The sequence below is a fragment of the Pseudophryne corroboree genome, assembly GCF_028390025.1.
Source record: "Pseudophryne corroboree isolate aPseCor3 chromosome 3 unlocalized genomic scaffold, aPseCor3.hap2 SUPER_3_unloc_8, whole genome shotgun sequence".
Lineage (NCBI taxonomy): Eukaryota > Metazoa > Chordata > Amphibia > Anura > Myobatrachidae > Pseudophryne > Pseudophryne corroboree.
The window spans coordinates 1,911,334-1,928,147 of NW_026967574.1; positions in this window are offsets into that span (position 1 = coordinate 1,911,334).

The window sequence follows — 16,814 nt, forward strand, 5'->3', positions numbered from 1 at the left end:
AGTATATACTTACAATGAGCATGTATATACTTACAATGAGCATGCATATACTTACGATGAGCATGCATATACTATACAATGAGCATGTATATACTTACAATGAGCATGCATAAACTTACAATGAGCATGTATATACTTACAATGAGCATGCATATACTTACAATGAGCATGTATATACTTACAATAAGCGTGCATGAACTTACAATGAGCATGTATATACTTACAATGAGCATGTATATTTATTATTTATTTTTTATTTATTAGCAGTTTCTTATATAGCGCAGCATATTCCGTTGCGCTGTACAATTAGAACAACAATTATAGAACAAATCTGGGCAAAGACAGACAGACAGACAGACAGAGGTAGGAAGGCCCTGCTCGCAAGCTTACAATCTATAGGGAAATAGGCATTGATACACAAGGATAGATGATACTTGTCACATAATGGTTCCCCAGGTTGCTAGGTTCTTAATGGGTTGTATATGATATGATCACCGAGCAATGTTGGAAGACAAAATGTGAGTTTATGTGGACCGTACAGATGGGGATATAACTTGATAGGGAAGCTGTGAAGGTTATGTGTGTGGGTTTGAAATTTGGTAGGCTTGTCTGAAGAGATGAGTTTTCAGAGAACGTTTAAAGGTTTGGAGACTAGAGGAGAGTCTTATTGTGCGTGGGAGTGCATTCCACAGAGTGGGTGAAGCCGGGGTAAAGTCCTGTAATTTTGAGTGGGAACAGGTAATACATGTGGATGAGAGACGCAGATCTTGTGCAGAGCGGAGAGGTCTGGTAGGGAGATATTTTGAGATGAGTGAGGAGACGTATGATGGTGCAGTTTGGTTAATAGCCTTGTATGTAAGTAAAAGTATTTTATATTTGACACGGTAGAAAACAGGTGACCAATGGAGGGACTGACAGAGCGGATCAGCAGATGAAGAACGTCTGGCAAGGAAGATTAGCCTCGCAGCTGCATTTAAAATGGATTAAAGTGGTGATAGTCTATGTATGGGAAGACCAGTAAGGAGACTATTACAATAATCAATGCGGGAGATGATGAGTGCATGGATTAGAGTTTTTGCAGTGTCTTGTGTAAGATAAGGGCGTATTTTGGATATGTTTTTAAGGTGCATGTAACATGATTTAGAGACAGATTGAATGTGTGGAACAAAGGACAGTTCAGAGTCAAGGGTGACACCTAGGCAACGAGCTTGTGGGGTGGGGTGGATAGTTGCATTGTCAACAGTTATAGAGATATCAGGTTGGTAACTACTCTTAGCTGGTGGGAAAATAATTAATTCGGTTTTGGAAATGTTGAGTTTGAGGTGGCGAGATGACATCCAAGATGAAATGGCAGACAGGCATCCAGTGACACGAGCCAATACTGGTGGTGACAAATCTGGGGAGGATAGGTAGATTTGAGTATCATCAGCATACAAATGATACTGAAATCCAAAGGAGCTGATTAGTTTACCAAGAGAGGAGGTATAGATTGAGAAAAGCAGAGGACCTAAGACTGAGTCTTGCGGTACTCCAACTGATAGAGGTAGAGAAGAGGAGGTAGAATCAGAGAAGTGAACACTGAAAGAGCGATTAGATAGGTAAGATGAGAACCAAGAAAGGGCTGTATCCTGAAGACCTAGGGATTGTAGTGTTTGTATGAGAAGAGAGTGGTCAACAGTGTCAAAAGCAGCAGAGAGATCTAGAAGAATAAGTAGTGTGTAATGGCCTTTTGATCTAGCAGTGACTAGATCATTCACTACTTTGGTCAGTGCCGTCTCTGTGGAGTGTTGGGCACGAAAGCCTGACTGAAGTGGATCCAATAAGTTGTGCGAGTTAAGAAAGTGTGTAAGGTGAGTGTAGGCAAGCCTCTCAAGTAGCTTGGAGGGACTGGGTAGCTGGGAAATGGGACGGTAGTTAGAAAGTGTGTTTGGGTCAGAGTTGTGTTTTTTTAGAATGGGAGTAATGACTGCATGTTTAAACAGAGAAGGAAAGATACCAGTAGAGAGAAAGAGATTACAGATTTTAGTTAAGGTTGAGATAAGCACAGGAGACAAAGTTTTACTGACCTGTGAGGGTATAGGATCAAGAGGAGAGGTAGTGGAGTAGGAGGATGAAAAGAGTGTTGATACTTCATCTTCACTTGTGGGATCAAATGAAGAGAAAGTGCCAGAGGGTTCAGGTAGGGAATTGAGCAGGTCACTGGCTGAGTTAGAGCATACCATTTCATCTCGGATTTTATCAATCTTATCCTTGAAGTAGGAAGCAAGTTCTTGTGCATGGATAGTAGCTAGTGGGGGAGGTGAGGGAGGGTAAAGAAGTGATTTAAATGTATTAAAAAGTCGCTTGGGGTTGTTGGCATGATAAGAGATGAGAGATTGGAAATATGTTTGTTTGGCAGTGTCCAGAGCCTGACGATAGGAATGGTAGGTAGTCTTATATGTGATAAAGTCACTTGGATTCTGAGATTTCCGCCACTGACGTCTACTTTACGTGACAGTTTTTGTAGGTGTCTTGTTGATTTAGAATGCCATGGTTGGCATCTAAGCCTACGTGGAGTGTGATGGGTAGCTGGAGCCACTTCATCAAGGGCACTCTCTAGGGTCTGGTGCAGGTGTGATACAGCAGTGTCAAGTGTAGTAAATGTAGAGATTGGTGAGAGCAGTTGTTGCAGAGAAGTGGAAAGTTGTTGAAAATCTATATTGTTAGTATTTCTGTGGGTTAGAGGAGGCTTGCTTGGTTTTAGTGTCCTAGAATTTAAAGTAATAGAAGAGATTGTGAAGGTGATCAGGTTGTGATCAGAGAGAGGGAAAGGAGTGTTAGTGAATTCGGAAACTGAGCAGAGCCTGGTGAACACAAGATCAAGGCAGTGGCCCTCATGGTGAGTAGAGGAGTCGGACCATTGGGTTAGGCCAAGAGAGGAGGTTAGAGAGAGGAGTTTGGATGCATGAACAGATTGTGGACTGTCAAGAGCTATATTGAAATCGCCCATAATGATGGTGAAGATGTCAGAGGATAAGAAGTGTGGGAGCCAGGCAGAGAAATCTTCTAGAAATTGTTGTTTAGGTTACCCAGGAGGGCGATAGATAGCTGCACCACGCAGAGAGAAGGGGGTGAAAATCCTGATAGAGTGAACTTCAAATGAGGTGAATGCGAGTGATGGAACCTGAGGTAGAACAGTGTATGTGAAAAACTGTGACAGTAAGATTCCGACCCCACCACCTTTATTATTATTAGGCCTAGATGTGTGTGAGAAGTGGAAACCACCGTGTGACAGTGCTGCAGGGGAGGCTGTGTCTGATTGTGTGAGCCATGTTTCTGTTATAGCCAGCAGATTAAAGTTGTGAGATATGAAGAGGTCATGGATGGATGTTAATTTGTTGCAAACAGAGTGTGCATTCAATAAGGCACATTTTAGTGATTTGGAGGGGGATGTGAAACACCTGATATTTATGAGGTTAGATGGATTTCTATGTTGTTTTGAGATAGCTGTGTGTGAGAGGGACAGGTGGTTGGGGCCTGGATTTGGTGATATGTCCCCAGCTAATAAAAGCAGAAGAGTGAGATAAATATTGGTGGATGTTTGCGAGTGTTTGTACTGGTGGCCAATTGCGGTTGTCAAAGTATTTGCAGAGAGGAAAGTATAAAGCTCATGAGTGGTTAGAAGAGGGGCGTGGAGAATAGAAGCTGTAATGTGCACAGAGGGGTGAGTTTCAGGGTGAGTGTAGAATGTGTTAAATTTGGTGAGAATTCCATGAATTGAAATTAGACACAGTAGTTTGATGAACATGCTGTGGTCGTTTGTGAGATAATTTGGGGTTAAGTGGTGTAGGAATAAGTTGTTTAAGTAAATTACCTTTCCTTGATGGTGCTCAATGTTTGTTCAACTGTTTTTTTTAACTGTTCGGATAACACACTTATTAATTCCACACTTATTAAATTCCAGCAAGCTACCCCCAGCAAGCTGACCCCTTAACTGACTCTAAGGAAATACAGGGCCGGCTCCGGGGCTTGTGGCGCCCAGGGCGGCTTTAGGGGGCGTGGCTTTGTACAGGGGGCGTGGTCATTCACGCCCCCTGTACAGCTGAATTGACGTCATCGCGCACCGCACAGTAAAGGTCCTCTCTACGAAGGGAAGCTAGACGCGTAGCGTCTAGTTCCCTTCGTGGAGAGGACCTTTGCTGTGCGGTGCGCGATGACGTCATCCCGCACCGCACAGTAAAGGACCTCTCCAGGAAGGGAAACTAGACGCGTACGCGTCTAGTTTCCCTTCCCAGCGGCAGCGGACGGGGGCAGCGGGCAGGGGGCACACACCAGCAGCGGATCTTGCCCTGGTGCGGCGCCCTCCGGAAGGCGGCGCCCCGGGCAAAAGTACTGCTTGCCCGTGGCAAGATCCGCTACTGAGGAAATACTGTCTCTGATTAGGAACAGGCCTACCTCTGAACATTTGGTCACCTGATTGAAATGCTAATTGATCAGATAACAAATTGCACAGGATGGGTCAACAGACTAAAACTACTCTAGCTATTCACAATAAATTCAATCACATACATAGGAAATTACAAGAAAAACATCACATACATTCAAATATAAGATGTGGTTTGTACGTAGCATGTGTGTCAGTCTGAGCCTGGTAGCATAGTAGCAATGAATTCACATACCTGAGAGATGAGAAGAAAAAAAGGTGATTAGTCCAGTCCCAAGAAGAAGAACTGTTTTTTTTAACTGTTCGGATAATAAGAATTTACTTACCGATAATTCTATTTCTCGTAGTCCGTAGTGGATGCTGGGGACTCCGTCAGGACCATGGGGAATAGCGGGCTCCGCAGGAGACAGGGCACATCTAAAAAGCTTTTTAGGTCACATGGTGTGTACTGGCTCCTCCCCCTATGACCCTCCTCCAAGCCTCAGTTAGGTACTGTGCCCGGACGAGCGTACACAATAAGGAAGGATCTTGAATCCCGGGTAAGACTCATACCAGCCACACCAATCACACCGTACAACTTGTGATCTGAACCCAGTTAACAGTATGATAACAAAACGAAGTAGCCTCTGAAAGATGGCTCACAACAATAGTAATAACCCGATTTTTGTAACAATAACTATGTACAAGCATTGCAGACAATCCGCACTTGGGATGGGCGCCCAGCATCCACTACGGACTACGAGAAATAGAATTATCGGTAAGTAAATTCTTATTTTCTCTAACGTCCTAGTGGATGCTGGGGACTCCGTCAGGACCATGGGGATTATACCAAAGCTCCCAACCGGGCGGGAGAGTGCGGATGATTCTGCAGCACCGAATGAGAGAACTCCAAGTCCTCTTTAGCCAGAGTATCAAATTTGTAAAATTTTACAAACGTGTTCTCCCCTGACCACGTAGTTGCTCGGCAAAGTTGTAATGCCGAGACCCCTCGGGCAGCCGCCCAAGATGCGCCCACTTTCCTAGTGGAGTGGGCCTTTACAGATTTAGGCTGTGGCAGGCCTGCCACAGAATGTGCAAGTTGGATTGTGCTACAGATCCAACGTGCAATCGTCTGTTTAGACGCAGGAGCACCCATCTTGTTGGATGCATACAATATAAACAGCAAGTCAGACTTTCTGACTCCAGCCGTCCTAAACTATATATATATAAATATATTTTTAGGGTCCTGACAACGTCTAGTAACTTGGAGTCCTCCAAGTCCCTAGTAGCCGCAGGCACCATAATAGGTTGTTTCAGGTGAAAACCTGACACCCCCTTAGGAAGAAAACTGGAGACGAGTCCCAGTTCTGCCCTGTCCGAATGGAAAATTAAATATGGGCTTTTGTAAGACAAAGCCGCCCATTCTGACAATCGCCTGGCCGAGGCCAGGACCAACAGCATGGTCACTGTCCATGTGAGATATTGGTCAACAGCATGTTCACTTTCCATGTGAGATATTTCAAATCCACAGATTTGAGCGGTTCAAACCAATATGATTTTAAGGAATCCCAACACTATGTTGAGATCCCACGGTGCCACTAGAGGCACAAAAAGGGGTGTATATGCAATACTCCCTTGACAATCTGGACTTCAGGAACTGAAGTCAATTCTTTCCGGAAGAAATTCTACAGGGCCGAAACTTAAAACCTTAAAGAACCCCAATTTTAGGCTCAAAACACTCCTGTTTTCAGGAAGTGTAGAAATCGACCTAGTTGAATTTTCTTTGTGGGACCTTCCTGGCCTCACCCACGCAACATATTTTCACCACATGTGGTGATGACGTTGTGCGGTCACCTCCTTCCTGGCTTTGACCAGGGTAGGTATGACCTCTTATGGAATGCCTTTTTCCTTCAGGATCCGGCATTCAACCGCCATGCCGTCAAACGCAGCCGCGGTAAGTCTTGGAATAGACATGGTACCTGCTGAAGCAAGTCCCTTCTTAGCTCCCCAGGCCCTTAGTCCTCTGTGAGCATCTCTTGAAGTTCCGGGTACCAAGTCCCTCTTGGCCAATCCGGAGTCACGAGTATAGTTCATACTCCTCTATGTCTTATAATTCTCAATACCTTGGTTATGAGAAGCAGAGGAGGGAACACATACACCGACTGTTACACCCACGGTGTTACCAGGACATCCACAGCTATCGCCTGAAGGTCTCATGACCTGGCGCAATACCTGTCCCGTTTTTTGTTCGGGCGGGACGCCATCATTTCCACCTTTGGTCTTTGCCAATGGTTCACAATCATGCGGAAAAACTTCCCTATGAAGTTCCCACTCTCCCGGGTGGAGGTCATGCCTGCTGAGGAAGTCTGCTTCCCAGTCGTCCACTCCCGGAGAGAACACTGCTGACAGTGCTATCACATGATTTTCCGCCTAGCGAAAAATCCTTGCAGTTTTTTCACTGCCCTCCAGCTTCTTGTGCCGCCCTTTCTGTTTACGTGGGCGACTGCCGTGATGTTATCCCACTGGATCAATACCGGCTGACCTTGAAGCAGAGGTCTTGCTAAGTTTAGAGCATTATAATTTTGCTCTTAGCTCCATCTATGTGGAGAGAATTCTCCAGACTTGATCACACTTTCCTGGAAATTTTTTCCCTGTGTGACTGCTCCCCAGCCTCTCAGGCTGGCCTCCGTGGTCACCAGCATCCAATCCTGAATGCTGAATCTGTGGCCCTCTAGAAGATGAGCACTCTGTAATCACCACAGGAGAGACACCCTTGTCCTTAGATATAGGGTTATCCGCTGATGCATCTGAAGATGCGATCCGGACCATTTGTCCAGCAGATCCCACTGAAGAGTTCTTGCGTGAAATCTGCCGAATGGAATTGCTTCGTAATAAGCCACCATTTTTACCAGGACTCTTGTGCAATGATGCACTGACACTTTTCCTGGTTTTAGGAGGATCCCGATTAGCTCGGATAACTCCCTGGCTTTCTCCTCTGGGAGAAACACCTTTTTCTGGACTGTGTCCAGAATCATCCCTAGGAACAGTAGACGTGTCCTCGGAAAAGCTGCGATTTTGGAATATTTAGAATCCACTCGTGCTGTCGTAGAACTATTAAAGATAGTGCTACTCCGACCTCCAACTGTTCTCTGGACCTTGCCCTTATCAGGAAAGCGTCCCAGTTTCTTTTAAGAAGAATCATCATTTCGGCCATTACCTTGGTAAAGACCCGGGGCGCCGTGGACAATCCAAACGGCAGCGTCTGAACTGATAGTGACAGTTCTGTACCACGAACCTGAGGTACCCTTGGTGAGAAGGGCAATTTTGGACATGTAGGTAAGTGTCCCTGATATCCAGTGACACCATATCGTCCCCTTCCTGGTTCGCTATCACTGCTCTGAGTGACTCCATCTTGATTTGAACGCTTGTATGTAAGTGTTCAAATATTTCAGATCTCACCGAGCCGTTTGGCTTCAGTACCACAATATAGTGTGGAATAATACCCCCTCCCTTGTTGTAGGAGGGGTACTTTGATTATCACCTGCTGGGAATACAGCCTGTGAATTGTTTCCAATACTGCCTCCCTGTCGGAGGTAGACGTTGGTAAAACAGACTTCCGGAACTTGTGAGGAGGAGACGTCTCGAATTTCCAATGTACACCTGGGATACTACATGTAGGATCCAGGAGTCCCCTTGCAAGTGAGCCCACTGCGTGCTGAAACTCTTGAGATGACCCCCTACCGCACCTGAGTCCGCTTGTACTGCTCCAGCGTCATGCTGCGGACTTGGCAGAAGCTGTGAAGGGCTTCTGTTCCTGGGAATGGGCTGCTTGCTGCAGTCTTCTTCCCTTTGTTCTACCCCTGGGCAGATATGACTGGCCTTTGCCCGCCTGCCCGTATGGGGACGAAAGGACTGAGACTGAAAAGACTGTGTCCTTTTCTGCTGAGATGTGACTCGGGGTAACAAAAGGTGGATTTTTCAGCTGTTGCCATGGCCACCAGGTCCGATGGACCGCCCCTTTATACGGCAATACTTCCATGTGCCGTCTGGAATCTGCCTCACCTGACCACTGTCGTGTCTTCGTCTGGCAGATATGGACATCACATTTACTCTTGATGCCAGAATGCAAATATCCCTCTGCGCATCACGCATATATAGAAATGCATCCTTAAAATGCTCTATAGACAATAAAATCTTGTCCCTGTCAAGGGTATCAATATTTTCAGTCAGGGAATCCGACCAAGCCCCCCCAGCGCTGCACATCCAGGCTGAGGCGATTGCTGGTCGTAGTATAACACCAGTATGTGTGTATATACTTCTTAGGCTATTTTTCAGCTTCCTATCAGCTGGCTCCTTGAGGGCGGCCGTATCTGGAGACGGTAACGCCACCTGTTTTTATAAGCGTGTGAGCGCCTTATCCACCCTAAGGTGTGTTTCCCAACTCGCCCTTACTTCTGGCGGTAAAGGGTATACCGCCCATAACTTTCTATCGGAGGAACCCCACGTATCATCACACACTTCATTTAATTTATCTGATTCAGGCAAAACTACAAGTAGTTTATTCACACCCTACAAAATACCCTTATTTGTGGTACTTGTAGTATCAGAAATATGTAACACCTCCTTCATGCCCTTAACATGTAACGTGTGGCCCTAAAGGAAAATACGTTTGTTTCTTCACCGTCGACACTGGAGTCAGTGTCCGTGAGGTAAATGGGCGTTTTTACAAGCCCCTGACGGTGTCTGAGACGCCTGGGCAGGTACTAATTTGTTTGCCGGTCGTCTCATGTCGTCAACCGGCTTGCAGCGTGTTGACATGATCACGTACTTCCACAAGTAAGCCATCCATTCCGGTGTCGACTCCCTAGAGAGTGACATCACCATTACAGGCAATTTGCTCCGCCTCCTCACCAACATTTTCCTCATACATGTCGACACACACGTACCGACATACAGCACACACACAGGGAATGCTCTGATAGAGGACAGGACCCACTAGCCCTTTGGGGAGACAGAGGGAGAGTTTGCCAGCACACACCAAAATGCTATAATTATACAGGGACAACCTTTATATAAGTGTTCCTCCCTTATAGCATTTAATATATATTTATATCGCCAAATCATTGCCCCCCCTCTCTGTTTTAACCCTGTTTCTGTAGTGCAGTGCAGGGGAGAGCATGGGAGCCTTCCCCTCAGCCTTTCTGTGAGGGAAAATGGCGCTGTGTGCTGAGGAGAATAAGCTCCGCCCCTTTCTCGGCGGGCTTTTCCTCCCGGTTTTTTAAGAACTGGCCTGGGTTAAAATACATACATATAGCCTTAATGGCTATATGTGATGTATTTATTTTGCCAAATAGGTATTTATATTGCTGCCCAGGGCGCCCCCAGCAGCGCCCTGCACCCTCCGTGACCGTGTCAGTGAGCCTGTGAGACAACAATGGCGCACAGCTGCAGTGCTGTGCGCTACCTCTCTGAAGACTGTGAAGTCTTCTGCCGCCTGTTTCCGGACCTCCGTCTCTGCCGTCTTCAGCGTCTGTAAGGGGGATCGGCGGCGCGGCTCCGGGACGAACCCCAGGCTGACCTGTGTTCCGACTCCCTCTGGAGCTCAGTGTCCAGTAGCCTAAGATCCCAATCCATCCTGCACGCAGGTGAGTTGGAGATCTCTCCCCTAAGTCCCTCGTTGCAGTGATCCTGTTGCCAGCAGGAATCACTGAGTGAAAACCTAAAAAAAACTTTTCCAAACAGCTCTTTAAGAGAGCCATCCAGATTGCACCCTTCTCGGACGGGCACAAAAACCTAACTGAGGCTTGGAGGAGGGTCATAGGGGGAGGAGCCAGTACACACCATGTGACCTAAAAAGCTTTTTAGATGTGCCCTGTCTCCTGCGGAGCCCGCTATTCCCCATGGTCCTGACGGAGTCCCCAGCATCCACTAGGACGTTAGAGAAAACACACTTATTAATTCCACACTTATTAAATTCCAGCAAGCTACCCCCAGCAAGCTGACCCCTTAACTGACTCTAAGGAAATACTGTATATACTTACAATGAGCATGTATATACTTACAATGAGCGTGCATAAACTTACAATGAGCATGTATATACTTACAATGAGCATGCATATACTTACGATGAGCATGCATATACTATACAATGAGCATGCATATACTTACAATAAGCATGTATATACTTACGATGAGCATGTATATACTTACGATGAGCATGTATATACTTACAATGAGCATGTATATACTTACAATGAGCATGCATATACTTACAATGAGCATGCATATACTTACAATGAGCATGTATATACTTACGATGAGCATGTATATACTTACAATGAGCATGCATATACTTACCATAAAAACCAGACAAATAGAAAGCGCTGGCAAGCTGCATAAAAATTTATAAAACTCTTTATTCATCCACTTTAGAATATACCAGTCAAATAAGAATAATGTAAGTCCCACCTTTCCCCAAATGCACATTTTTATGTATAGATGTTTCCAGTCTGCAGAGACCCCTTTAAGTTTTATATAACTTGTCTGTATTTATTAAGTCTCCACAAGATGGAAAAGAGGAAACACAATTGTTACAGATCTGCAGCACAGTTACCAGCTGAAATGTAGGCGTGAAGTCAGCCAGCCCCAGAACCTGTGTAATCCATGTGTGAGGGAATGTTGTTTTATGGAACACACACATATGTATTAATCAAGAAAACATGGCATGTATGTGGGATATAGAAATACAGTATGTGTATTCTGGATGTACAATGCAGTCTGATAGACAACTCAAAGCAATGTGACCACAGAAAGAGGGCCTTCCAAATAACATACACAGTTCTGTGTTATGTGTATAATTGCTGGACAACCAACACATTTTGTACATGTGCAGTGCACATTTAACAGTTGTAACCAAACATGTATGTAGATTGTGTGTTGCACATGTGTGTTGCAGGGTGTGGTGTGTGTTGCACATGTGTGTTGCAGGGTGTGGTGTGTGTTGCAGGGTGTGGTGTGTGTTGCAGATTGTGTGTTGCAGGGTTTCATAACCTACATACCATATCAGAGGGAGCTGGAGGTGAAATGAGCTGTGGAGGCGGATGAATTGCATACAGGTTGTTATTATTATTTATTATTATCCTTTATTTATATGGCGCCACAAGGGTTCCGCAGCGCCCAATTACAGAGTACATAAACAAATAATCAACTAGGAAAACAGCAACTTACAGTTGGCTACAATATAGGACAAGTACAGGGTAAATAAACATAGCTACATCAGCAGATGACACTGGAATAAGTATCAGGTGGCAGAAGGCTGCTGGATTTGGTGCAGCTGAAGATTATTAAAGTAAGAAAAGGGTAAGCACATGAGGGAGGAGGGCCCTGCTCGTGAGAGCTTACATTCTAAAGGGGAGGGGTAGACAGACAGGGGTGACACAATTGGGGTACATAGAGAGTGTAGAACAGAGGGTTAGGATGAGATTTGGCTGGGTTTGGTGAAGAAGTGGGTCTTGAGAGCCCGTTTGAAGTTTTGTAGAGAGGTGGCGAGTCTGAGAGGGAGAGGTAGGGAATTCCAGAGAAGTGGTGCAGCACGTGAAAAATCTTGGAGGTAGGAGTGGGAGGAAGTAATCCGTAGGCAGGAGAGTCGGCGAGCATTAGCAGAGCGAAGAGGACGGGTGGGAGTGTAAGGCGAGATAAGATCAGAGATGTAGATGGGAGAGGAGTGTGTGAGGGCTTTGTAAGCAAGTGTGAGAAGCTTGAAATGGATTCTGAAAGGGAAGGGGAGCCAGTGAAGGTCTAGTAAGAGAGGAGAGGTGGATGTAGTGCGTTTGGTGAGGAAAATGAGCCGGGCAGCAGCATTGAGGATAGATTGGAGTGGAGAGAGGTATTTGTCAGGAATGCCAGTCAGGAGGAGATTACAGTAGTCCAGTCTGGAGATGACCAGTGAGTGGATAAGAGTCTTAGTAGCATCCTGGGTCAGAAAGGGTCTGGTCCTGGAAATATTTTTTAGATGAAAACGGCAGGTTTGTGAGAGGTGCTGAATGTGTGGTTTGAAGGAGAGGGAGAAGTCAAGGATTACTCCAAGACAGCGCACTTGGGGGGTAGAGGAGATAGTAGTGCCATCAATAGATAATGAGATTGTAGGAGGTGAGGTTATACGGGAGGGAGGGAAGATGATCAGCTCGGTCTTAGACATGTTAAGTTTAAGAAAGCGCTGGGACATCCAGGAAGAGATAGCAGAGAGACAGTTGGAGATACGAGTGAGGAGAGTAGGGGAGAGGTCTGGAGAGGAAAGATAGATTTGAGTGTCATCAGCATAGAGATTATATTGGAAACCAAAAGAACTAATGAGCTTACCTAGTGAGGACGTATAGAGAGAGAAGAGAAGAGGACCAAGGACAGAACCTTGGGGTACCCCTACAGTTAGTGGAAGTGAAGGAGAGGTGGAGTCATGAGAGGAGACAGAGAATGAACGGTCAGAAAGGTAGGACGACAACCAAGAGAGGGCAGTGTCACGCAGACCAATGGAGTGAAGGATTTGCAGTAGGAGAGGATGGTCCACAGTGTCAAAAGCAGCAGAGAGATCAAGTAGAATAAGTAGAGAGTAGTGTCCCTTAGATTTAGCAGCATGGAGGTCATTGCATACTTTTGTAAGGGCAGTTTCAGTGGAGTGGAGAGGACGGAAGCCAGATTGGAATGTGTCAAGTAGTGAGTGTGAGGAAAGAAAGGAAGTAAGGCGGTTGTAGACAATACGCTCAAGGAGTTTGGAGGCAAAAGGGAGGAGAGAGATGGGTCGGTAGTTGGAGAGAGTGTTTGGATCAAGGGTAGGTTTTTTAAGAATAGGAGAGATGAGTGCGTGCTTGAAGGCAGAGGGGACAGTGCCTGATGAGAGGGAGAGATTGAGAAGGTGGGAAAGATGGGAACAAGCAGAAGAAGAGAGGCAGTGGAGGAGGCGGGAGGGGATAGGGTCAAGTGGGGAGGTGGTGAGGGGACAGGAACGAATGAGGGCCATGACTTCCTCTCCAGATGCATGGGAGAAAGATGACAGAGTTGGTGTGAGGGATGGGGAGGTTTGGTAAGGGATGGGAGAAGGCTGGTTACTGATGGTCTGGTGTGATGTGATGTCCTGACGTATGGAGTCAATTTTGGATGTGAAGTAAGTGGCAAAGTCAAGAGCAGAGAGTGAGGAAGGGAGACGAGGTGGAGGTGGGCAGAGGAGTGAGTTGAGAGTGGCAAAGAGGCGCCGGGGGTTGGAAGACTGGGAGGAGATGAGGTTCTTGAAGTATGACTGTTTAGCAAGAGAAAGGGCAGCACTGAAGGATGAGAGCATAAGTTTGAAATGGAGGAAATCTGCCTTAGAGCGTGATTTCCTCCAGTGTCGCTCAGCAGTACGTGAGCATTTTTGCAGATATCTGGTGCATTTGGTGTGCCAGGGTTGAGGTGTTAATTTGCGAGGGTGAATAGTGGTTGGTGGAGCAACAGAGTCAAGAGCAGAAGTAAGAGAAGCATTGTATGTGGAAGTGGCTTGTTCAGGGCATGAGAGAGAGAGAATAGGAGAGAGAAGTGAGTCAAACAGGGAGGAAAGGAATGTGGTGTCAATAGCTTCAATGTTACGCTTAGTGATGGTAGCCTTAGGAGGTAGAGATGGGGAAGTCGAGAGAGATAGGTTAAAGGAGAGCAGGTGGTGGTCAGAGAGGGGAAATGGGGAGTTGGAAAAATCAGAGATATCACAGCGGTGGGTGAAGACCAGATCCAGTGAGCTCCCATTCACATGGGAGGGTGAGGAGGTCCACTGGGAGAGACCAAGTGAGGAGGTGAGGTTAAGGAGTTTAGAGGCAGGGGATTGTGTGGGGATGTCAATAGGGATGTTGAAATCACCTAGGATAATGGTGGGAATGTCAGAAGAGAGGAAGTGAGGAAGCCAGGAAGCAAAGTTGTCGATGAATTTGGAAGCAGTGCCAGGGGGGCGGTAAATGACAGCTACTCTAAGATGGACTGGTTGGAAGAGGCGTATGGCGTGGACCTCAAATGTAGAGATTATAAGGGATGGTTCTGGTGGTATGAGTTGGTAGGAGTAGCTAGAAGGTAAAAGGACCCCGACACCACCCCCATGGCGACCCCCAGGTCGGGGTGTGTGTGTGAATGTGAGGCCCCCAGCAGAGAGAGCAGCAGCAGAAGTAGTGTCAGAGGGCGTAATCCAAGTTTCAGTAATGGCTAGTAGGTGTAGGGATTTGGAAATGAAAAGGTCATGAGTGGGGACTAGTTTGTTACAAACAGATCTGGCATTCCAGAGTGCACAGGATAGGGGGTATGAGTTTGTGGGAGAGATGTGAATGAGATTATCAGGGTTGCTGTAGCGATGAGGTGGAATTAACTTTGAGGGCAGGGATGATGAGAGAGTAGTGATGGTACGGGTGCCTGAGCTAGCAGGGGAAACTGCAGGAGGTGGGCAGGGAGGGAGGTCAGTGTGATGTGGATGGGGGTGTGGGGAAGTGACAGGGAAGGGAGGGAGGGAGCAGGGCTGAGTTGTGGGGTAACAGGACCAAGGGCAGAGGTGAAGGAAAGTGGGGTAACACGAAAGGTGGGGGAAGGAACTAGAGGGATGGAGGGGAGACAGGAGGGGAGAGAGGAGGAGGTGTAGGAGACTAGGGGGGAAGGATAAAGATACATTATTAGGTAGACACTGAGTGATGTGGGGAGTATAAGAAAACCTTGACATAGTGTTAAGTAGGTGAATAGGTTGAGGGAAAGTGGAAGTAGGAGAGGAGACTGTAAGGGAATCTGAGCAGAAGAATTGCAGAAATGCAGGTGAGAAAAGCAGTGTAGGCTCACGGGGTGTAGATTTAGTATGAAATGAGTCAAAAGTGTAGATAAAGTGGGTGCAGAAATGTATTTGGAGTGTAAAAAATGAAAGGATTGTGAGAGGTTTAAGAAGCAATGGTAATTATGTTAGATTTTTTTAACTGTTTGCAGGTAAAATTGCATTGGTGCAGCTGTGCATAAAAATCAGAATTACAATAGTACAGATACAAGCATTTGTAGGTGAAATGGATGGTTTTTGAATTGTCCAAGTATGGTAGTTCCGTGCTATTTCATCAGATGCAACATTCAGGTGGTGAGTGATCTGAGGAGTAATGGGCCCTACTCACTAGCCGAGGTGCCCGACGGCCGATACGGCCGACGAGCGACCCGGCGGCGGGGGGGGCAGTGACGGGGGGAGTGAAGCTTCTTCACTCCCCCCGTCACCCGGCTCCATAGACGTGCAGGCAAATATGGACGAGATCGTCCATATTGGCCAGCATGCACAGCCGACAGGAGACCAGCGATGAACGAGCGCGGGGACGCGCATCGTTCATCGCTTTAGTCTCCACACTGAAAGATATGAACGAGATCTCGTTCATTTATGAACGAGATCGTTCATATCTTTCAAAATATCGGCATGTGTGTAGGGCCCATAAGTTACTCACATTTGTTTTTAGTTCTTCAGTTTTTTTGTTTGTTTTGTTTGATTGATGTGCTTCTGTTTTCCTTCTTGTTCACTTCGTTTGAACGCTGATTGAACGCTGCTGTTATTTGTCGATTTTATCACGCTTTGATAAAATGCACGCTTAGATCATAGATGCACAGCCAAACGGCTTTGCACAGCCTACACCATTGGACTTAAGTAGAAGACTATTACAAGTGAAACCAATAATTGAAATCTGCAACCACACCCCACCCCCTCAAATGCCAGGCAATAAATTACCTTAAAAACAACAACCAGGCATTCCACAAAGATAAAACTGGGTCTATATCATTCAAAACTTTACAAAGTACTTCAAAATCACATACTATGCAATAATGTTTCAATTATAATTACCCAGCAGAATTAGCTTTGCATATATAGATATAGGGCAGCAGAATATGATGGTAGCTGTAGTCAATTGTAATTACCCAGCAGAATTAGCTTTGCATGTATAGATATAGGGCAGCAGAATATGATGGTAGCTGTAGTCAATTGTAATTACCCAGCAGAATTAGCTTTGCATGTATAGATATAGGGCAGCAGAATATGATGGTAGCTGTAGTCAATTAATTACCTGTAGGTGTGTGTGATTTGGAACTAATCGCTGGATGATGCCGGACAGGACACCCGCGCTGAGCGTTTGCACAGCCCAAGACTTACTCGCCAGCTGTGAACGCAGCGATTTGCTTTGCAGCTGTGTAAAAACCACGCCTGCAGTCCCTAGCACACTCCCCTGTAAGACACCCACCTTCACGCCCCTTTTCACTATCCTGCGAAGCCACGTCCACGCACCACCTTCACGCCTCTTTGTCGTTGCCTGACAGTGAACTGTATTGCTGCACATTCATCGCACAGCGAGGCAGCACATGTGCACTTCTGGCTTCATTTGGCTAAAACCCGCCACTT